Here is a 25,034-nt window from a genome sequence, read left to right as displayed (position 1 = left end):
TTTTTGTGTTTGATTTTTTGCTTTTTATGCCCCTGGGGCTAAGACAATGTTACAGCTCGTGAAAGAGCTGCCTTCTTATGAGTTGTTTTCGAGCTCATACTAATGATATTTGTGATACCATTTTTTGACTTTATTTTAATATATTTGCTTTACATTTCTTGGGTCGAAATATTTCACGCATTTTATATTAAAGTGTCTTATATTTCTGTTTATTCATACAAACATTTGGTGGATTAATGTCCGAGGTTCAATGTATTCATGCACAGTTTGCTCAAAATATCCGCATCCGATCTCGTTATTTTGTCAAGGTCGGAGATTACTTTTACCACGCACCCGAAGGTACTTATATGGCATGTAATGTAAATGGTTTAGTTATATCTTACTTTTTTAGTTACTTTCTCTCGTCCTCGGGTAGCTCCCTGAGGTTATGAGGTCGAAACTATCGTTGTGCAAGATACTCTAGCCTTGATCTCGACTTATCATGAAGTGGGTTTATGTTCCAACTTACTATCGATTAGTTTTAGCTGGTTTGTTCCAAACCTATTAAGGTCATGTTTGGTTTGTAATCCATATACTTATCTTTTTAATCTAGTTCGCATATTTGGTTACATCCAAACACTTTTATCTTTTGATAATTTGGTTATGTCCAAACTTTCTTAGCTCGCGTATTTGGTTATATCCAAACACTTACATGTTTTTGATAGTTTGGTTATATCCAAACTATTCTAGCTCGCGCATTTGGTTACATCCAAACACTTATATGTTTTTCGTATATGCTATTTTATTTTTTCAAGCTGATGGTATATGTACCACTAATGCCCCCTTAATATCCTATGAGTGTGACCATAGGTTATTTAATTAAGAGAGATTGCAAAAAATACAGCACATTAAAACAAAATCAAACATTATTCGAATAATTTATTAACAAGAAAATAGTACAGATAAACAAGCATGGTTACAGGTGACATCATTCCTACACTATTGATAGTAAGGTTGTAGATGTTCGCCATTCCATGCTCGTGGTACCAAACTCCCATCCAATCTTGCCAACTTGTATACGCCAGGTCGGATGACTGATTCGATCTGATAAGGTCCTTCCCAATTAGGCCTGAGCACGCCAGCTGCTGGATCCCGTGTCGCCAAGAATACACGCTTCAGCACCAAATCTCCCACGCCAAATTTTATATCTCGAACTCTTTTATTGAAATACTGGGTAGCTCGCTGTTGGTATGCAGCATTTTTTAACTAAGCTTTGTTCCTTCTTTCTTCAATCAGGTGCAGACTTACTTCGAGCTGGGATTAATTCGAGGCTTGGTCATAAGCGAGGTATGGGAATTTCGACCTCGATTGGCAACATAGCCTCGCAACCATATGCCAGAGAAAATGGGGTATGTCCTATTGAAGTACGGGTCGTGGTTCAATATGCCCACAGAACTTGAGGCAATTCTTCGGGCCATTTTCCTTTAGCTTCTTCCAACTTTTTCTTTAGCGAACTCTTTAGGGTTTATTCACAGCTTCGACCTGGCCATTCGCCTGGGGATGAGCCACAGAGGAGAAGCTCTTTATTATCCCATTTTTTTCGCAAAAATTAGTAAATAGATCGCTGTCGAATTGAGTACCGTATCTGACACAATCTTCCTTGGCACCCCATATCGGCATATGATGTTCTTTACCATGAAGTCCAAGACTTTCTTCGAGGTGATTGTTGCCAGGGGTTCAGCTTCCGTCCACTTCGTGAAGTAATCTACGGCCACTACTGCGTACTTCACTCCGCCTATACCAGTTGGAAATGAGCCTATGAGGTCGATTCCCCAGACCGCAAATGGCCACGGGGAGGTCATCATAGTTAGCTCGGAGGGTGGAGCTCGAGGGATTGTTGCAAACCATTGGCACTTGTCACATTTCTTGACGTAATCGAATGAGTCTTCCTTGATGGTAGGCCAAAAGTACCCCTGCGTATGATTTTCTTGGAAAGGCTATGCCCCCCAGTGTGGTCTCCATAGAATTCTTCATGAATTTCTTCTATGATTTTCTTAGCCTCGGGTGGAGTCATACATCGGAGTAATGGCATGGAGTATCCTCTTCTATATAGCCTTCCATCTACAATGGTGTACCTGGGGATCTGATACATCAGTTTTCGAGCCTTGGTTCGTTCTTCTGGGAGTATGTCGGCCTCAAGGTATTCAACTATCGGAGTCATCTAGGTTGGCTCGGAATTGATCATGCAAACATCTTCTTGCTCAGGCTCGATTATGCTGGGTGTCGTGAGATGTTCGATCGGCATGACATTCAACTCATCGACCTCAGAGGATGTAGCGAGCCTGGCTAAGGCATCTGTGTTCGAGCTTTGTTCTTGGGGGACCTGTTCTATCGCGTAGAACTCGAAATGCTCGAGTGCTACTTTTGCCTTTTGCAAATACGCAGCCATTCTCGTCCCACGAGCCTGATACTCTCCTAAAATCTGATTAACCACCAACTGGGAGTCACTATAGCAATGTATCGCTTTGGCCTTGAGTTCTTTGGCTATACAAAGTCTTGCCAGTAGAGCTTCGTATTCAGCTTCATTATTCGACGCTTCGAAGTCAAATCTTAAAGCGGAGTGAAATCGACTTCCTGCTGGGGTGATTATAATTACACCTGCCCCTGATCTGTTTTCATTGGAAGACCCATAAACATAAAGTTTCCACAGCTCGCGGGCGGGGTTATAACTTCGTCGTTAGTCACTCCAATGAATTCCACTATGAAGTCTGCCAGGGCTTGTCCTCTTATGGTCGTCCTCGGATGATAAGTGATCTCGAATTGTCCGAGTTCAACAGCCCATTTCAGCAGCCGACCCGAAGCTTTTGGCTTGGATAAGACTTGTCTTAGTGGTTGATCGGTCAATACATGGATGGGGTGCGCCTAGAAGTAAGGTCGGAGCTTTCGAGATGAGTGGATTAGGCTGAGAGCCAACTTCTCCATCAAGGGGTATCTCGATTCTGCCCCCAGCAACCTTTTGCTGACATAGTACACAGGCCTTTGCACTTTTTGTTCTTCTCGGACGAGTACGACGTTGATGGCGTTCTCGGTCGTAGCAAAGTACAGGTACAGAACTTCTCCCGTGAAGGGTTTCGACAAGATAGGGGGTTTCGCAAGGTGCTTCTTGAGCTCCTGGAAAGCTAGCTTGCATTCTTCTGTCCACTCAAACTTCTTGCCCCCCCCCCCCCCCTCAGAAGGTTGAAAAATGGAAGACAACGGTCTGTAGATTTTGAGATAAACCTACTAAGTGTCGCCATCCTTCCAGTCAAACTTTGGACATCCTTATGCTTTTGAGGTGAGGGCATATCAATCAGAGCCTGGATCTTGCCTGGATTCGCTTCTATTCCCCGGGCATTTACAATGAATCCTAGGAATTTTCCAGAAGATACTCCGAAAGAGCACTTCTGAGGGTTGAGCTTCATGTTATACCTCCGTAACATGGCGAAGCATTCTTCGAGGTCGTCCACATGGTTATTGTTATGTTGAGATTTAAATAACATATCGTCAACATAAACTTCCATGTTATTGCCTATTTTTTCGGAGAACATCATGTTTACGAGTCGCTAGTAAGTGGCTCCAGCATTCTTGAGTCTGAACGACATGACATTGTAGCAATACAATCCTTTGTCCGTCACGAAACTCGTATGTTCTTGGTCAGGGGCATGCATGGAAATATAGTTATATCCAAAATAGGCGTCCATGAATGACATAATTCCATGTCCTGTCGTGGCATCTACGAGCTGGTCGATCCGAGGTAAGGGGAAGCAGTCCTTAGGACAGGCCTTATTGAGGTCTGAGTAATCGATATAGGTCTGCCATGTCCCGTTAGGCTTCAGAACTAGGACTGGATTGGCTACCCAATCGGGGTAGAAAGCATCCCGAATGAATCGGTTTGCTTTCAACCTATCGACTTCCTCTTTTAAGGCCTTCTTCCTGTCGGCATCCAGTAGTCTTCACTTTTGCTGCTTCGGAGGGAAGCTTTTGTCAATATTTAAAGCGTGGCTCGCTACATTCAGACTTATCCCTACCATGTCCGAATGCGACCATGCAAAAACATCCTGATTCTTTTTCAAAAAGCAAATTAATTATTATTTCGTCTCTTTGGGAAGGTTTTTCCCTACCTTTACTGTCTTCGAGGGGTCTGCTTCCTCGAGTCTGACCTCTTCGAGCTCTTCCAGTGGTTCAAGGTCAGATCTTTCCTCTATTCTTGGATCGATTTCTTCGTCTATTTCGAGGATTGTCCCATCCTTATTCTGAATTATGACGAGCGTTTGTGCACTCGTCTGCTTCTTTCCTCTAATGGAAATGCTATAGCATTCCCTTCCTGCCAGCTGGTCTCCCTTTAGTGTTCCGATGCCAGTAGAAGTTGGGAACTTGATGGCCAAATGCCTCACAGACGAAACTGCCCCCAGCCCTACTAGGGCGGGTCTCCCGAGCAGCACGTTGTAGGTTGATGGTAGGTCCACTACTACAAATTCCATCATCTTGGTTGTTGAGACTAGGAAATCTCCCAAGGTCACAGGGAGCTCAATGGACCCCATACAGGCAATCCCTTCTCTTGAAAAGTCATACAACGTCGTTGCACAAGCCTTTAGGTCACGAAGTGCGAGTCCCATCTTTTTTAAGGTGGCTTTATAGAGGATGTTCATCGAGCTCCCATTATCAATCAGGACTCGGTGAACCCTCTTGTTCGCGAGCTGAAGGGTGATGACCAATGGGTCGTTGTGAGGAAATTGGACATGGGATGCGTCGTCCTCCGTAAAGGTTATAGGTTGAGATTCAACCTTTTGGTATTTCGGAGCTCTAGGTTCGGGTTCATAAGGGGACCTGCCGCCACTTTTTAGCTCATTTACGTATCGCTTTTGGGAATTCCTGCCCGATCCTGCGAGATGAGGCCTGCCCTAGATGGTTACATCGTCTTCTCCATCAATCGGAGGGGGTATCCCGTCATCCCTTGCTCGGGAGTTACTGTTTTGGGCAGGCGGTGGTGCAGCTGTCTTCTGGCTGGTAGAAGCCTGGTTATTGTTCTGATTCCTTAAATACTGCCTGAAGTATCCTCTCGAGATCAGACCTTCGATCTCATCCTTCAGCTACCTGCATTCATTGGTTGTGTGTCCGGTATCTCTATGAAATTTGCAGTATTTGTTGGAGTCTCTTTTGGATTTCTGGTTTCTCATGGGGTCTGGACGTCTGAAAGGGACCTGGTTTTCATTATCCAGGTAAATATTCTCCTGAGACTTGTTGAGCTCGATGTACACCTTGTACACAGAGAAATATCTTTCTCCTTTCTTCTTCTTTCCCCCTTCCACCTTGGGGTTACTTCCTTCATTCTTCTTTCTTTTGGAAGGGTTTTCTGCAGGGGGTTTCGAGGCTGATGGGTCCGTCAAGGTTGAGGCAGAGTTCAAGTTTGTCATTGTAGTTATGGGCTGAGAGGCCATATTCAGCGTTGACCTCGCCTCCTCTACATTGACAAACCTCTGAGCTCGTCGATTAAATTCGGTTATGGACCTCACAGGTTTCCTCTGCATATCTTCCCAGAGGGGACTTCCCGGCATTACCACAGCTCGGACAGCCATTAAATGGCCACTATCATCTACATCACTAGCTCGAGCGACTTCCAGATTGAACCTTGTAAGGTAACTTTTCAGTGTTTCATTCGGTTGTTGCCGGACATTGGTTAAGACGAACGCCTCGGGCCTTATTCCGATCATGGCTCTAAATTTCTTCTTGAAATCTCTCGACAACTGATCCCAAGAAGTAATTGAATGCCTCTTATATTTTTCGAACCCGTTTTTTGCTGGTCTTGTAAGCGATGCTGGAAACAGCATGCATCTAAGCTCATAGCCCACATTACTTGCTCTCATAATAGTGTTAAACGTACTTAAGCAACTATACGGGTCAGACTTCCCCTCAAATGGTGGGACATGAGGAATTTGAAACCCTTGAGGAAACGGAGTGCTGGAAATATGGGGGGCAAAGGGTTCGAGTTCCTCGTCAGACTCTTCATCTTGATCCCATATTCGTTCATTCTGTAAGAGCCTGAATGCTTTTTCTAGTTGATCAATCCTCTCCTAGACTGGATCCACGGGGGGTCTACCCTTAAATTGGTTATCATTGATCACAATTCTAGGTTTGCGCCTTCGCATGGGATCCTTGCGTCCATTTAGGCGATCCCTCAGGTCTGGGTTTGAGGGGCTACCATTACCCCGATTCTGATTCAAGTGTTCCCGTAAGTCAGGGTGGTCCCTTTGATTCTTAGTATTTCTGCATCCTCGATCATACATATTGACCGATCTTGTGTCTTCTGAGCCTTCGCTGGCAAGGCTCGCCGCATAGTTGTTTCGAGATGGGTTCCTTTTAGGTTGTCTCGTCTCTATAGTGTTAGACCAAGACATTTGGCTTCTTGTAGGCCAGGCGCCTCTACGTTCTCTAGTAGTTTCCCCATTCCCATGTTTCCGTCCAGCCCGCCTTTCCCTATCACCCTAAGTCCGTTGTGTGTTTCTCCGAGGTGGTGAGGGATATCTTATCGGCGACGGTGGGTGTCGTATGGGTGATGGTGGCTGCCACCCCTTTCGGGGCCTAGAAGGTCTCGAGTTCGCCTATGCTGGTTCAGGGACTCTCTGCGCGTTACCAGGATTCTGGGTCCGAGTCGCTGCGGGGGCTCGGTGATTCCCAGTTTTGGCTGGTAACTCAACATTTGAGTTCACAGGAGCCTGACCCGGGTGTTTCTCCGAGGCTTCGAGGGAGCAGGCTATTCAGCTGGTAGGGGGTTGCTCCGTTCTTCGTGTGGCAGCATTTTTGTGAGGTCTCCCTCGGGGCCTACGGGGAGGAACATGAACATCTCGCGGAGGTGAAGCTTGGGCCTCAGGCAGAGGTGGGGGCTGAGCCGCCTACGCCTCAGCAGCCAATCTGGCCAGCTCCTCGTTGCGTTTCTTGGCCTCCGCCAACTTCTTTCGCAATTGATAGTTTTCAAGCTCCACGATAGGGACACATCACTCAGGGTTATAGTACATGTCCTCGTCGTCCCCGGGAGCCGGTGATGCAGGTGGTCCTCGAGAGTCAGAGGATCACTCCTCTCATCTAGGTCCGGATTCATCATCGGCTGTTTCCCAGGGCGTCGCGGATAGCTCACTTCTTCTTCAGGAATATTAAGATCATTCGCGGCCATAGTTGGTTCAGGGAGGCTCTTTTGATTGAATATACTCAGATTCGTATTGCTTAATGTGCTCTCAATGAAAGCACCAAATTGTTGACGTCGTTTTTCGTCAACTTAAATCACAGAGCAATTAAACAATATAAACTATGGTGCGAACGAATAGTAAATAGGAACAAGAAGATTTTTACGTGGTTCAGCAGTTAAATCTACCTAGTCCACGAGTCTGTATTATTAAGATTTAGAGTTTTCTGGAAATTCTTCAAGGATGAATTACCCAGAGTTTTCTCTCAAGATTTTTAGATCCCTTTTACAAGTGGTCGTTCCTTCTCTATTTATAGGGAAGGTTACAAAGTCTGTTCCCACATATTTTGGAAGATATTCTGCATATCAATCTAAAATAATGACATTTAATGCTATATCTTCTATATACAAGGAAACGTCCCCTGAAGACCCGGGAATGAATAACAAACTAAATAATATCCCCTTAATGTTGGGATTTTACAACAATAAATATGTGCACACATACACAACGAACTATCTTAGGTGACTCATTGAATCTTCGAGATCAGCTACCGGCCTCGTGACTTTCAAGACTTACGGGCTTGTCATGAACTTGTCATCTTACTCCAAGACTTACTCGAAGCAGATAAATACTATCGAGGCTATCACATTCGAGCTTGCACTTCTTAAGCTCGGGCTGTTCAATCTGAAGGCACTCGATAACGGATGTATCCCAATAACATGCCATTTCGAGCCTAGAAAGAATCCCGAGGTTACGTCTTCGAGATTGCCATATTACTTCAGAGGTTTTACAACTGGACCATGCCATGTGTTTCATATATTTCGAGCTCATACCTGACGAATCCAGTATTTCGAGGCCATAATTTCTGGTCTCGAAATCTGGGTGTAACACATATCATCATCTATCTCCTCATAATCATCATTATCTTGAGCCTCAAAATTACCTCGGGGAAGATTCATAAAGATTCTATATTAGTGAATTCAAACTTATTGGTAAGCCTAAGTATGAGAAAATAATATCTTAGGGCTACGGGTGAATCATCTTCATCTATAGTCTCCCATATTTCTTCCAATTTTTTAAATCAGAGAAGGAAAATCCTTAAAAAGCCTAATTACTAGGACATATTGCTCTATAGCTCTCATTATAATTTTCTTAGTAGTTTGAAGATGAACAATCTCCTTGTGGAATAAGATTAATCTCTGAGTGATTCTTTCTAACACTCCTAGTGTATTCCTTGGCTTTCTAATCCTTTTCAATGCCTTAATGGCTCACATATCCTCATAGGTCAAGGCTCCATCCATTCTTAACTGAAAACAAAAAGGCTAAAACGTTAGCTATAAACATAAACATAAACACTTACATTGGCGGTTAGATTCAGAGCTTGTGCGTGTGTATCAAGGAGAACTTCATGCATATGAACCATTGCTCTGATACCAACTGTAATGACCCAACTATTTCTAAGACCTTGGACCATTAAAACTACTAGACATAGCTACTATTTTGGGAAACTTACATAAGAAATAACATAACTTTATTTAAAACCCCCAAAATAAATATTGTGCAAAATACATAGTAAAATATGAAATATAAAATACGGTATGGGTACAATTTGTTTAATACATAAAAATATAAAACATAACTTAAATCAATTTTTTAAAAACTAAGTGCGGAAATACAAAAGAAACATAATTAAAAAAACTTTAAAATAACGTCATCCTCAACCGACGCGCAGTCCATTCATCCTCAACACACAAGCCAAGCTGTCGCGAATCCTTCCCGCCTTCCATATTCATTTTCCTGCATCATTCTAAAAATAAAAGAATGAGCCTAATGCCCAGCAAGGAAAATCTACTAATCAACATATATTATAAATCATAAACATAAGACTATAAAACATATGACTAGAAAACATAAGACTATAAAAACGTATGACTATAAAAACGTATATCATATAGGACTACAATATTAATGGCCATTAACTCATTAACGTGGCATGTGGTAAAACCATCTAGGTCCTTTGTCTACTAATCGAGGTAGGTTAGATCACATGGTAGTATATGATAACCCATATAGGTCATTTGTCTACTAATCGAGGTAGGGTAAATCATAACTCTAAACCCACGAAATGATAAAAATTATTGGGGCTTGCTATCTAAGCAAGTCATATGCCCAAGCGACTAAAACATAAATTCTTGGGGCTTGCTATCTAACCAAGTCATATGCCCAAGGACTACAAAATATATTTACACATATATAGCATAAAACATAAATCATATCATATCATAAACATATAAATACATATATTCTAACCTATTTTCCATACCATAAACCAGGATATGGAGACAAGAACGGGATTGGAACACTCCTAAAAACCAACAGCAAAACCATGAGTATTTCTAAAGAATGAAGGTGAAAAGAGAACTAACGATCAAGAAGAAACTTACCAAAAAGAACCTTAAGTTTCAAGAAACTTAAACACCTAATCAAGAATCATAAACAAGAGTTAGGATCTGAAAGAAAATAAGGAAAACTAAAGAACTATGATATTTGAACTTAAGGATAAGAATACCTTGGTTGAACTAGAACCCGATCTACACCTCGATACTGAAATAACACTCTATCTTACTTCCCAAGTGTTTAGAAAAGCTTAGAATGATAAAGTTTTTAACCCAAAACCGAAGTGTTTCTCTCTATAGTAACCTTAGCAACTTGGAGGCTCTAAACAATGCTTGGAGAATGAAGAAAATGGCTGAGTACTAGGTCCTATTTATAGAGTTCATGGAGTGAAACTAACCCCTTTTAATTTGAATAAATAAATGAATATAAAATGAAAAATATTTGAATTTTTGTTCAACAGATGCCCAGAACTCGGTCAAAATCGTTCAAAGGCAGGTCTAAGTGGTTAAGGCTATTTTTAAATTTAAAACCACAAACTTTCAAACATACAAAAAGCGAGTTGGAGCTGATATATCGCCCCTTATAGGCGATATATCGCCTCCCCCACATTCCTGAGCCTCGTTCGATCGTTCATGCGAAGTCGACGCATTTTTCGTATATCCCGTAGGCGATATATCGGCCCCTATAGCTACGATATATCGGCATACGTTGATATATCAAACACGTATTTGCACTTTTTCAACATACTTTGAATTGAATAAACAACTTTGACTGAGTCATAATACGATCCTAACAGCTGCTGGAAGGTTCTAGAGCTTCTAGATCTTTCTTTTAATTAAACTATTCATCAAAATACTTAAATCCTGAATAAACATGTGTATGACAAGTGTCACCATCTTATTAGTTCTATCTAAACTTTAGGTTATAATAAATGACATCTCTATAATCAGCTATATTAATCAAACCTTATGTTATAATTAATATTCTTAAACTATAGGTTAAACTTATAAAATCTACAAGTGTTGTTATGAGTCTCCAACTAAGTCCCGGCTTGAACCAATATCTACGGAAACTAACATACTACAAACGATTACTATACTACTACTACTACTACAACTACTACTACTAGCTAGCTAAGTAAAATTCTGGGACACTACAGGAATTCCTCTTTAGAATAGAAGGATCAGGAGAAGAAACAGTGAAGGAAAACTCGCCACCTAATACTGGCAATGGGATCCGGAAAGCGACGTCCTCAGTGCATCCATCATATGCAACCTCACCGGCCCTGTTAGCCAAGAATCTTAAACAGGAATAGTTCTCAAACTCCATCTCAACCTCATCTTTGGTGTCCATCATGTCATCCTCGTTATAGTGATAGTCTTCATCATCGTCATCATCATTTATGTTCTTCAGGTTGGTAGACTTGGATGAGACAACAACTTGGATGAATAGAGATTGCCCTCAGTGAAAAGATAGCATGCCTATTTGCATGAATCTGGCATGCCCAAGACCTTTGCCACACGGTCGCGGGCTGGAAGACTCAAAGCGAGGTTGACAACCCCTTTAAGACCTAAGGCCAAGGAAAAGAAACAGGTACAGTAAAGTAAACTTGAGAAGAGGGATAAAGACAATTAAAAATATTAATAAATACATATATTTATATATGCAGGTAGAAAAGGCTTACTTGATTGTTGAAACGCATATGCTGGGTAGATATGATGTTGGTGAAGAAAAAATCGCTCTTCCACGAACCCTTATTGGAAATGGAACTCTCCACGAGGGAATACCCTGTGAGAGCCACAACTTTTTGGAGCTTATAGAAGCCTGGGGCTGATGGGTTTGCCCTCAGAGTGAATAGATGATGGACCTCAGTCATGGAGGGCCCCCGAAGGTGCACTTGCTTATATAACACATACAGACAACTCAATAGAACCCAAGAGTTAGGCGACAGCTGAAGAGGTGCAAGCTCAAAATAGTTAAGTACCCTAAAAAAGGAGTGGAGTGGCAAGGCCCCTCCAAACTTGACCACCGAGTCGTTGAAAGCTATAAGCCCCTCTGGCGACTTAGATGCATGGTCGTTACGAGACAAAATGACGAAGTTGATGTCCGGTGATAGTTTATGGGCCTTTAACATATTAGAAAGCTTGGTTTGGGTCGAAGTAGAATCGATGTCCACATTCTCAGAATCGTCAGGGATCTCCCTCGCCATGTCTGATACCTGGATAGAAACAAAATGCATTTTGTGAGTGACTGACTTCATGAACCCCCTAGGAGGCCCTCTACATGTCCTATGTCTACCCGCATACTGCTTGACCCTACGATGTTTGGCCATGGACGGAAGAAGAAATGAGGGAAAGACCATGGATACAAACTTTGGTTAAAGGGGATCAATATCGACACCCCCATGAGTAGGACCCCCAGCATTTCGAGCTCCCATACCATAGAAAGATAGAGGTTCAGGAGGCAGATTTTCCTTTAAACAATAAATTTAGGCTATGCAATCTTGAAGTGTTGATTTTAGTTGGGAAACGTATGTCTCATGCCATGGGGAGGAACCCAAAACCCCACCACTGGTGAAAAATTAGAGTTCACTCTCAAGACCCAATGCATTTTGCCTAAGGTAGGATAACCACTACAAGTAGAGTATTCGCACACCCACATTTGCGGAAGGTTTGTGGGTATCAGCTTTAGAGTCAAAAGATGACAACTCGATAGGTTCAAAATTATGAGGAATTTTGAAGGACCGTCCAAACGCCATAAGCAAGCTAAGACTCGGCGATGTGTGTGTGTGGAGACAATCCAATATCTACAATACAATAAGAGTGCAATCGGAGTAAGACAAGGACCCTTATTTACGCGCCTAACACCCTATGGAAACAAGGAACTCTTAAGGAAAATGTATATACTAATATATGGCCCCAACCCTCATATATGAAATAAAAGGGACATACATATATCACTGGGGGGGAAGGTATATCTAGGTTCGTGTATGCGGGTTTGTGGATGTGCAAGAACAAGCCTTTGGACATGTGAGGATGGGTCGCATGATAGGCAAGAGCAGACCTTTTGAAATGAGAGAACACCTTGTACCCCTACAATGCAAACATGGATGGTTAAAAAAAAGGGAAAGTTCAAAAAGGTAGAATTTACCTTAAGAAATGCTTCTATGGAGGATGGAACCTTGGAGCCCTTAGAAGTAACTTCAAAGAATTACCACTAGGCTATGTAATCTTTAGTGTGATAAAACAAGTCCAAGCCTTGGGTATTTATAGGAAGAGCCAAAACTCCCTAGCCCTTGGATCAAGTTCAAAATGAAGAGTGGGGATCAAAGGTGTTGACAACCTTGGGATCAGCACTTGGAAATGGTTGGTTTGTTGGGGTTTTATGCCCTAATTAAAACTTAATTTTTTTGTAATCTCATTTTATTATCAATAAAAGAATAGAAATCATTTTTTACTTGGTCAATCACTTTGCTCACATGTTTTATTTTCATGATTATTTGTTTAATATAAACTTATATTAATTCCCGAGCATATAGCTAATCATATTTATAGTGACATAATCACAATGGAATATAAATATGATTATATGGTCAAAAATAAGTTAGTCCTAAGATTAGTCAGTGCATAGGATTTTCACTTGTCATCCCAAAAATTGGCATATCTGACGTGGCACTAAGTTTGGACACATGGGGCTAACTCGGCAGACCCCTCCGGCAAGTTGGACAATATATACCTGCAGGGAATACGAACAAGTTACTGCTTGCAATGCCATAGACTCACCTGTTCGGCAGGACCCCCAGATACATGCTGGTCGATATGACGAGCAAATATACCTACTGGAATGAAAGTCATTACACTCTCTGTTGGAACTCTGCGAGAATCACCCAACCACCCGCAAAGAGCGCCTAACAACCCTAAATACTTGGTCAAACCTCCTAACAAATAGGACAGTAACTACCCGCGAAAAGAAAGAGATATTTCCCTATTAGTTATGCTGAGGCACACAGTATAAATACAAAGCCTCCACCACAGTGGAGGGGGTTAAAAAAAATATTCTACCGACCAGCACCAGGGATATACCGAGCAGCCTGGCTTGGTACTCAGCAGCGATTCTGCCATATTAAATTATCTTTTACACATAGAAATCCACTTGTAATCACTTGTGATCTTGTGTGCACCTTCAAAATTAATACAAATCTAAGAGGACGTAGGTCATTACCAATCTTTGGGGCTGAACCTCCATAAATCCTGGTGTTCTCTGTTATTTATTGCTAATTACTATTAGATTCTTGGTTCATTGATTGTCTAATTGACAGCTCTCTAAGTAATTATTTGACTCTGCGTCAGTTGGCTAAAAAACTTGTCAGCAACACTGACTTGCCAATCTACGATATGATCAACTTACACATTGCAGTGTTATGTTCTTTCCAGAACATTAGCAAAGTAGATAAGATCAGATGTATTTGTTACATCAGACTGGACTAATATTGACAATAGATAAGATAAGAAGACCTACCATTATTATCTATTCTAGTCATATCATATAGTTGACCATATGTCAATTTAATCTCAATTCTGAGTGGTTAGTATTCTAATTGATTGTTTTATTTGAGTTCTTTGACTTGTTTGTTACCAGCTTACCCTACGGACTAGCCCATACTTACATCTTGGGAACTCGGTAGTATAATTGAGTGGGAGTTTCAATCATAGATATGAACATCTATAGCTTCTGGTGAAGAAGTAAAATGACGGTTTCCTTTTACTTTGGTTGGAGGTGCTAAATGATAGAGATCTCATTTCAGTAATTAATATGAGTTTACTGAAATATCATTTACAAGGAAGGATAAAATACAATGAGGGGTAAAACAGTATTTTAGTCTCATCTCATTGTATACTGTCTATAGAGGATTGAGTGATTATTATGGGTGTAACAATAGATAACTAATAACATATCTATATTGCTTATAGAGTGTTCTATGAATTCAATAGTGCAATTCTGAGTCTTTAGTGGAGTCACGAGGAATTAAAAAGTTAGTAAATTTATGATAACTTATCAGAGCTTGATTTCATAGGCCCATGGTCATCACAGTACCTTGGATAAAATCATCTAGATAGTCTCAATTAATTCATTGAATTATCAATAAGAATTATCAAAGTTGACCAGGTCAATTTTGGATAATTTCACAGAGTTATGCAATTTAGAGAAGAAAAGAGATGCTAGGGCAAATTATTGATTAAGACATATTGGTGTCTAAATTAATAAATAAGTTTGAATCAAGGATCAAATTATAAATAATTAATTTGATAAAGGATTTAAATAAGTAGTCAATATAAAATAATACGGGCCTTGAATTTAAGTCCAACGGGCTTATAATTAAATGAGAAATTTCAAGGGTCTATAACCTATAAGAATTTCGACCTAAGGGCTGTAATTGCTTATTATTTTATTGATTTTTTAATTAAATAAGTGACCTAATTGAGCCTTTAAAAGGAATGCTAAGTGAGAGTTTAAAACAGATGATCGGAAGATCTAGTTTTGACACTTATGGTTTTAGACTCTCTCTACAACAAAAGTCATTTTCTAAGCCTCTATATTCTCTTCTCTTCTACTCTCTCTATATGTATCTCATGTTTTGAGAATTTATCACTCGAGTCTAGGTGATTCTAAGGATACTGTGGAAGACTGTGAAGAAATTTGAAGATCGACTCAGTTTCTTGGTTATACCTTGCGACAAAAAGGATACAAGGGTTAGAGAAACTGAATGAAGGAGTTATTCATTCCGCTGCACATAATGTAAGTGTTCTTACCATTATCTCTATTTAATTCAATTATAGAAACATGTTCTAGGTTTTCATATATTAATCTGTTTAATATATGATTTACATGAAAATAAATAAATTCATGTATAAGTATTCTCAATAATTGGCCTCAGAGCCTTTAGCAATCTTTATTTTCATGCATGAACATGGTAAAATTGAATTATTTGATGTGTTAAGTAATTGGATAAATTTCATGTTTTTTTTAAGCAAATTGAATTTTATGAAATTATTAGTAAATTTAGGTTATTTTGTTGTGTTTTCTATGCAATTAATTTTTATAAATGTTTTATTTGGTGTAAAACATTGTACAAATTATTTAGAAAACGTTTTTGGTTGACAAATTACAATTTTTGAAGTTTTGTTTGCTGCAATGTGCACCTTTGCGCGCATCTTTGTGCGTCACCCCTGTCGCGCGGGTGCACCCTCGGTGCAGCCCCACTCGCGCTTGGCGTCCCTCGGCAATCAGTCCTACGTGTGCGTCTCCCCTCTATGCCCAACGCTAAACAGTACCCGTTATGGGTACTGTTCATCCAATTTTATTTATTAATTTTTTTTATAAAATTAAAGATAACAAAATATGAAATTTATTTTTTGTAACAACCCCAAAAAATATCATATTTATTTTATCATTTAAATTTTTTTTTTAAAATAAAATATTTTTGTTGTTTGTTATTTAAAAATTAGATATTTTCTACAAAGTTTCAAATTCAAATTTAAAAATAGGTTAACTTATTAATTTTAATTTTTTTAATATATTAAAATATTATAATAAAGTTATTAGTTATTAAAGATTTTTTTTAAATGCTTGTTATTTTTTATATTTTTTATTTGAAAATATTAATATCTAATTATTCTATGGATTTTAATATTTAAATTATTTGAAATTTAAAAATTTGTTGACTAGATATTTTATGGATATTTGTATTTGTTTAACTATTTAGGATATTTTAGGTTTGTTATAACTATTGTTAATATTTTGTTTTAAATAAATGGTTAAGATATTTGCTGATAGTGGTAACAACACAAGATATTTTTTGAAAAACAGCTAAGGATATTTATTTTAAAATTTAAAATTGGTTAAATTTTAAAAATATCACCTTTTTCAAAACCATTAACAAAATATTAATTTTTTAATTGTTAATAAATGAGATTTAAATTGACTTTAGGTTAATTGTTGGTAAATCCTATTTAAATTAAATTAATATTTTTCAAAATGACTTAAAATAAGTTGATTGTTGATAAATGAAATTTAAATTAACTTTTGTTAATTGTTGATAAATTTAATTTAAATTGACTTATTTATTTTTGCAAAAATTTAATTAATTCGAATTTTGGATAAATTCTAGAAAACTAATTGTGGTATTTTTGCAAATGAAATAAATTGTAGTATTTTTGCATAAATTCATATATTTGTTCATATAGTAACATGATTAGCACCATCCAATTATAATATGTCTATCTCCACTATATGTGGTATTTTTGCGCATATGGGCTTAGATGCATATATTGGCTCATATGTTTGCATAATATATGGTATTTTGCTAAATAAAACATTCATAAAATGATAGGTTTTATTTAGGCTCATTAGAAAATGTAAAGTTTAAATTCATCTCTTGTGGGTGATTCCACTTGTGAATGCCCATTTGCTTTGCATGACTATAGTGAGCCTAATAATTTAATAACAATTAATAAAACAAATATTTAAATTCATGTATTTTGGACCTTGTATGGATGTTTGGGGGGGCCTAGTAGTGGGAGCAATATACTAGACACAACCCTCCCCCATACAAGTCCAATTGTTCAGGCCCATCTACTTGAGTTTGACTTGATTGTATATGTTCATTATAATAGTTAAACCTAAATATTAATTAGCAACAAATTAGTTCAAATTTAATTAAATTTGATTCATTGTGACACTTTAGAATTAATAGAAAATTATAGGGCTTTGGTTTTAAAAATTTAATGTTATAATTTTTTGGAGAACCATAGTCATTAATTTTCGAAAATTAATAATAAAAATACTAATTTTAATTGACAATGAGCTTCTTTTAAGAATTATACTCGATCTCCATCGTTAGTTTAACAAGGTTGATCGCTTAATGGGGCCTCAAGTTGCTTCGATTCGCCCCCTACGGAAGGTGTTCATTAGTTATTTTGACAAGGTTAGACTTCAAAAGATAGATAATAATAGGTCAAATTATAATAGACTCACCCCTACGGTGACTACTAGGACTAAATCTATGATTATCAAAACCGTGGGTCTAGCTCATAAAATAAGAAATTATTTTTTCTTATTTTGACAAGGCCCGTCTCGCGTACACACCCGCTGAGGCACCGAGGGCCTCGCACAGCGAGGCCCACCTCACAAGCCTCGCGCATCTCCAGGCCTTGTGCATGCGCATCTCTAGGCCCCGCGTTGAAGTCTCCCCTCTACGCAACAAGGAGACCCATGCTATCTCCATTGATGGATCCATAAGTTGTCGAACACTTAATAAAATATAAAGAAGTTTAGGGAAAAGAGTTATTATGGACAAGTGAGAACAACAATCAGGTCCAAGGTACGCCTATGGGTATGGGATGTACGACCCTTGGGAGGACAAAGGTGTGACCCTAACATCCGCATTCAACGTGTAGTGGTGGTAAGAACCCGTACGAAGAGTGGAGGCACTACTTGAGCACCCCTGACCACGTACTAGGGTCAACAATATGACCCTCTGCACCACTACATCATGTGCCATTACCTTGACAATGTACCTATGTACGTTCTTGCCCCCTGGGACCACCATGTAAAAGAGGCCATTAGAGCCCAGCTATAAATAGACCTCCACCCCTCAGACTAAGGGGTTGGAAAATTAACTGTGTACTAAGTTATTAAGTAATATACGAGCATCTTTTCTCCATTGTTGTTCAAATCTTTTCTTCTTCAAGTTTTCTCTAAGTTCATTATTTTCTTAGATATATCTTTGAATTTTCTGACCTTATATCATTGACGAGTTCTCACCGTTAACAAGGAGCATGGGGCCCGAGGACACCGCCAGGCTGCTAACGTCTGGGGAGCCCAAGGCATTTCACCCAGGTGCACCGCGATAGAGCGTCTTAGGCCTGGAGGTGGTGTCCCGCAAGCACCTCGCTAGCCTTAGAGAAATCCTGGCCATGGGGCCAACAAGAGAAATGTCTCCGCCAACCGGGCATGAGGAATCAGCATCTAAGTTATATAATGAATACATAGATTCTGAGGGAGAGACCTAAGCGAGATACCTCGAGGATGGAGGTTGCCACCACGCACAACCTGACCTGCGGGATGACCTGAACACTCACAGGAACAAAGTAGCTCGTGAGGCCAACCCCGGGAGATGAAAACAACCAGACCTTCGAGACGATCTTAACTCTTGGAGGAGAGAACACCCGCCACAGAGTGTCATTCAAGATCACGACCCTCTCCGTGCAGAGTTGGAGAATTTAAAGAGGATAATGCTTACACTACAAGAAAAAACAGTATTCATAACACTTAAAAACTGCTAACCGGAAGTATCCATAACACTTCTCAAAATGCTAACGCATCCCCTGTTATTAAAAGTCCCGTCTTTTCTATAACATTTTTCGAATGTTATGTTTGATGTTATCTTAAAGTATTCAATAACACATTTTTAGTTGCTATCATATTAAAATAATAACATTTAGTTTGAGTAATTGGTTATAAATTTGAAATTTAATCTTAAACTTTTTGTATAACACTTTTTCAACTGTTATAATTGGTTATTTTGATAGCATTTTTAATTTGTTATGTTATATAAATAATAACGTTTTGTTACACATATTAAAGGTCCAGTAATAAAATGTTGTTATTTTAGTCTAGATAATAGATTTTTAATTGTGTTGTGTAAAGATAAGTTTTTTTTTTTAAATTAAAAAGTTTTTATTATAGTATTTTGATAAAAAATTATCAAAATTAATCACAAAAGGTAACATTAAATAGATTGATAAATCATAAGTATTACATTAAACAATAACTAATTCAAACCATAACTGTGGCTACTTCATGAGATCTTAGTTCTAACTTAAGTTTGAAAGCATACATAACAAAGTTCTATAATCTTGAACATCTTTTACTTCAAAAATGAAAAACAAATACATAGCAAAATACAAAAAAAGTAAACCATGAAACTTGCTCCAAATTATTAGTATATTTGTTGATCAGAACCAATCACAATCACAGATGCCTTTCGTGAACATTGATTCCTCATTTTATTCTTTATCCTTGCTCCCCTTGAAAATACAGATTCCATGATCCAATATCTGCAAGACAAATTTACAAATCAAATACTAGTCAAGCTCCAAATCTATAGAAAAACCCCCATCAATGACATTAAAAATGCAATCCCGTTCTTTTTTCTTGTTGCACTTATAGTTACACATACACAGACCAAAACTCTTATACCCAATTGAAGACATTGAAACTGGTTATGACTTTAGATAATATTGGGAGCATATAACCAGTCAATACCAATCACCATAAATTAAATTTATGTCAAAGTTAAACTATTCTAGTCACTAAATTTAAAGAGAAGCCCTGTGAAAAGAATGATGATAACAATATTGCTCAATGCAAGAATCAAAGTAAGAACCAAAGTATAAAAAAATTCAGGTCACTCGACTCCTAGACATAAAAATTAATAATTAAATAATAGAAGATGAATCGTGCATCCAAATCATTTATACTATATATACTTTAAACCAAATATAGTATCACCTTCATCTACAATTCCATGTCTCCAAACTTGCGTTATGCATTCAAATCTTTGTTGTTAAATGATCTTTTGCCTTATTTTATATACAAATGTTCTTATGCATTAAAAAAAACATCTTATTTATTCATTTGACATAAGTGGTCCCTTATTTTGATCAGCCCTATATTGAATTGGAAAATAGCATAAAATTCGTGAAACTTCAAATTTCTAAGTAAACAGAACAATAAAACATGATCTACATGCACTTTTGAGTTTGTACTGGCATATAATCATGGACGATTGTGGATGAGTGCATGCATATCAGCTCATGAACACATGTTAGAGAAAAGAGAAGAAGCATTCTACAATAAGAATAAAAAACTAGCCATTTCTAATATGGTATTGTCCACAAATAACTACTAAATGATATACTACGAAAAATACAAAGGTATGAAATTTTTAAAGCCATTCAAATTAAATATATTTTTTCTTTCCCCTCTCATTCATGAGCAAAGTGCAACTAAAATTTATTCTCCATGATACTCAGATTAACCATACAGTAACATGAATAGTTAAGGAACTAGCACAATAATGTGGCTTGGAACCTTTCGAAAAGAAAAATGCGTGTTGAGAAAATCCATGGAAAAAAACATCAGATTTTAGAAATGTTGAGAATGTCACTTCTCTCCACTTTTTCCACATTCACCTTAAAATTATAATGCAAGACAAAAGATCAATATTATAAGACAATTGAGATACCTAAATCTAATTGAGCTTGAGCCTTGACAATCTGAAATATCTACCAAGCGTACAAAGAAATTGAGATAATTCAAGATGGCAGAAGATATACAGAATAATGTCATTGCTAAATATAATCTAACTTAAGACATTCTAAACAGATTCATACAAAAAAGAGATCATTAACACATTTTTTTTCTCAAACTGAGATGTTTCAAAATAAAAAAGAAAAGGAGAAAGAGAGAGAACATAAATTCAAGAATAACTAGAATAATCTCCTTTCTTACTTCCAAAAATAAAATGGCCAGTTTTAAGAATTGAATAACATGTTGTTAATATAAGATTAAATACAAGGAAAAATAAGCCATAATAATACCATGAATTATATCTAAGTAACCAGACCCATCTTCCCACACAAACCAACAAAAAAAAAAAAAATCGGAGAAAGGTCAACATGGCAAGTAACAAAACGTACCTCTGTGATTGGAGTATCAAGAACTCTGTTAGGGCCATACTTGTCCAAAAGACCTTTGAATATCTATGCAAAAGCATAGGGGAAATGGGCAGCATTAGACAAGAGTTTGTAAAGAATATTACATAAGAAAAAAAATTCATCTTTTCAATAAATAAATAAATCCAACCTTGTATGCTTCTTGGTATTCCCCAACCTGGAATGAAAAACAATTTGAAGAAAAATGAAAAACAAAAAGAATGAAAGAGCACTAAGAAAAAATAAATACAAATTTCCCACCTCTTCTCCAATCAAGAGGAACTTAAGATCAACTACAGAAGACATCAATCTTGGACATTGTAATTTAATCATGAATCTTCTTATGAAAATGGTTGTTCAACATCTGTATTATGATGAGTTTACAATCACACACAAAGCAAATGTATAAGACAGATGGAGAATTGACAAATATAGTCTATGTTTTTATTAGAATTACTCCCAATCAGCCAAAGAACCCCCAGGTTTCCGAAAGCCAATCTCTCCAATCCACTCTAAAATTTTCCCAACAACCCCTGAAAGACCTGATCCTTTCCTATTTATATCTCACCCCAAGTATCTTGTCATTATCTAGTCCTTGGACCAAGAGACATCACTGAAGTGCTCATCCTAACTAAGCAAAACCAACAAATTTTATCATGTGTAGGCTGTTTCATCCGAAATTACAATTATTTTGTAATGCTGGACTAGGTATGGTAACAAGCAAATCATAGAGAAGCATGCATTTTTTATGATTCTTGGTGAACTTTACAAATCTAGTACTCATAACTGTTATTTATTGCTGATGAACATGCTAAGCATATAGGCTAATGAACATGCTGAGAATAAAGGTTATTCCCAAAAGTAACTTGTGAATTAGAGTAGTAAAGTACAATGTTGGTTAAATAGTTAGATTGAGAAAAGGTTACTCAAGGGAAAATAAAGATTGAGAAGGTACCAACAGAAGAAAATCCTTCAGATATGGGAACAAAAGTGTTACCTCTCAGTAAGATTAACTATCACGACTTAGTTTCTTAGTAGTCATTGCCAATGAATCACGTTCATTAGAGAGTTTCATCTGCATAAAACAATACGCAAAAAAGTTACCCACAACTCTTAGTATGTATATTAAAAAAAGAGTGAGTGGAAAAAAAAAGAAAAAAAACACCATCATTTGTACCTCTATAATAATTATATATAATTGCAGAAACATAGAACCATGAATGGATATCATTTTATCACGTACAGTCAATTTTGTCAATTTCCTGGTTCCCTTGCCATGATTCATCATAAATGTTTCTACATGAGTCATGTACTTTAAAAGTAAAATCTATAACTGAAACCAGAAAAAGAAATGTGAAACACTCAATAATGTCCACACAGAGAAAAAAACATAGATCGAATTACACAAGGAAAACCTTATTGTTAATTAGAAGAAAACTCATAACATTTAGTATCAACGTTCCTTTTGCACCATTCTTTAGCTCTATTGGACCAAAAGCTTCTATAATCAATCCAGTACGATGAGTATAAAAAAGATTACTTGTCAGTTTTCTCTCTCTCTCTTTTTTTTATTCTTGAATGATCCGTCATCACTGGGATCAGAACATACAACTTCTTCTACTGCTTATCAAGCAGATGTACTTTTCACTTTATTTATCTTTTATTTGTTCAACCTTAATTCCTTCGGAGGCAGGAGAAACTAGCAATTTGCTAAGTAGATTCCCACAAGAAAAAAAACTGCAAACCTCACAAGAGCAAATCATGACCCTAACCACATGTTTACTGATATGGTTTAGTCTTATAGATGTGAATGGATTATATATAACTCATTATACTGAATTTATATGTATAGTATACTAGATAGATCCATTATACCAGTTGTATGGACATGGACAGAGTGTAAGATTTTATGTTAAATTTGATCACGCCATAAAATTTGTCTTAGTGTCAAATTCACATGACTAATTGTTATACTTTTACCACTATTACAGAGTGTGGTATGAACCGATCAGCCTCCAAGAAGAAAGCATTAGCACTTCATTAATAAAAAAACATAGCCAACACAACAAACCCAAAATTATGAGAAAAGTTGTAGAGAAAATCCATTAAATTCTCATAAAGAGCACAAAAAATCAATGAATGTGCACAAGTCCACTGTGAATAGATATATCTTGATGCTTTTTCTTTTATCTGGGGTTTGAGAGCACTAAGTTTTACCAAAAATTTAAGTATGTTTAACCCAAATCACATCAACCTGAAGTGGTTATTACATTATCAAGTACCATAACTCATGTTGCTTAAAGTAGATTGTCATCGTTATAAACCACATATTCAGACACAAAAACAAAGGCACTGCTGAAACTAGTAGAAAAAAATGAGTTTGTAGTCTTTTTTTTAAACGTGCCTCAGGAGCACTACAATAGATCTATTCACAGAACAAACAACACAACAAAAAAATAATTGAAATAAGAACAAGCACCACTTAAGCAGAAAAAAAAAGAAAGAAAAAAAAACAGCTAAGAAAAGTACCAAGTCACACATTTGAATATATTTATAAAGTTTTTGTTTATTCTTTTCCTTATACATATATAAATTAAAGCTACAAACAATACTTAAAACAATTTCCAACATTGTTGATTGACACCCATATATCATCTTTGCAAGATATATTTTCTTATCAAAACTCTTTAACTCAACACAGAACATAGTTAAACTCAAAGGCACAACAGAGCACAAATCTCTATCACTATAATTACTAATGACTTTTACACTAAAAATAAGATGATACTATAGAGATGAAAAAGTCACAAATTTTTTATTATGAAAAAGAGTTATCTATTGCTGGAACTTCATGAATAATGATTATTTATTTGATTTTTTTTTGTCAATTACAAGTTTAAATTATGATTAGAGACATTCAAAAAACAAAAATGGGAAAAAGATAAGGGTTCAAAAAACAATAGTCAAATCACAATAAATATAACAAAAACACAATTAAATGATTTAAACTCAACAAGATAAGAGAACCACATGTGTTGTAGTGATTCTTCCTCATTTATAACTAATTCCTGCACTAAAGGATTCAATTTAATTGATGAAGACCAGAGAAAAATCAGTCTTTACAACACAAAAGCTACAGATTTTCAAGATCATAAAAGTATTTGATTAAATTGCAATGTAATAAATCCAATTTGTTAATAATACTCCTAACTTAACTCTTTTATTTAGGAAAGAGAGCTAAGCAAAACATCCATGTTCAGATTTTTTTTATAATCAAAGACCGAAACAGAGTGTAAGTGCCACCAAACAAACAAGACAACATATATACACAGAGGGCACTAGCACAATTTTTGACTAATTATATATAAATGTATCTTGCATTATACCCAAAGCCATGTTTGTTGACAAAAAATCTTTTAGAAACATTAGTGTCATTGATCAAAGTTTTATCCACTACTAAATATGAGGTAATATATTTTTTTAACTTAAAATAAAAATGCATATTGTTCTAACATAGCATATCTCAATATATGGAGCTAATCTAGACAACAAGGAAAATTACGAAAACATTAATGTGGATCCTATCTAGAGATTTGAAGGCCAAGTAGGTAGCACAGCAAGCATACAACAAACAAAGCTCGTTTGGCTACAAATATCAATCTAT

The sequence above is a fragment of the Humulus lupulus genome, chromosome 2 (genome assembly GCF_963169125.1).
Source record: "Humulus lupulus chromosome 2, drHumLupu1.1, whole genome shotgun sequence".
NCBI classification, from domain to species: Eukaryota; Viridiplantae; Streptophyta; class Magnoliopsida; order Rosales; family Cannabaceae; genus Humulus; species Humulus lupulus.
Note: the sequence above shows the minus strand (reverse complement) of the source record.